Source organism: Penaeus monodon, chromosome 27 (genome assembly GCF_015228065.2).
Source record: "Penaeus monodon isolate SGIC_2016 chromosome 27, NSTDA_Pmon_1, whole genome shotgun sequence".
NCBI classification, from domain to species: Eukaryota; Metazoa; Arthropoda; class Malacostraca; order Decapoda; family Penaeidae; genus Penaeus; species Penaeus monodon.
The window spans coordinates 39,651,177-39,651,411 of record NC_051412.1 but is presented as its reverse complement, the minus strand read 5'-3'; positions in this window follow the sequence as shown (position 1 = coordinate 39,651,411).

Genomic DNA, 235 nt, shown 5'->3' with positions numbered 1-235 from the left:
CAAGGGTGCGACACCTGCCGCTGGTTGCGAGCATATTCATGAGTTTGATTAAGGCGAAGCTCGGCCCATTGATCATTACACGGCCCAACACCCGGTGTGAGTTATGCAAATTGTATTGGCCTCATTGTTTTCAGCATAATGAGGCTTGCCGTAATCCCCAAAGCCAGTTTAACGCAGCGGGATTGTACGGAATCATGGAAGTCATTGTGAAGAAATTAGGTTTTTCATCGTGAAG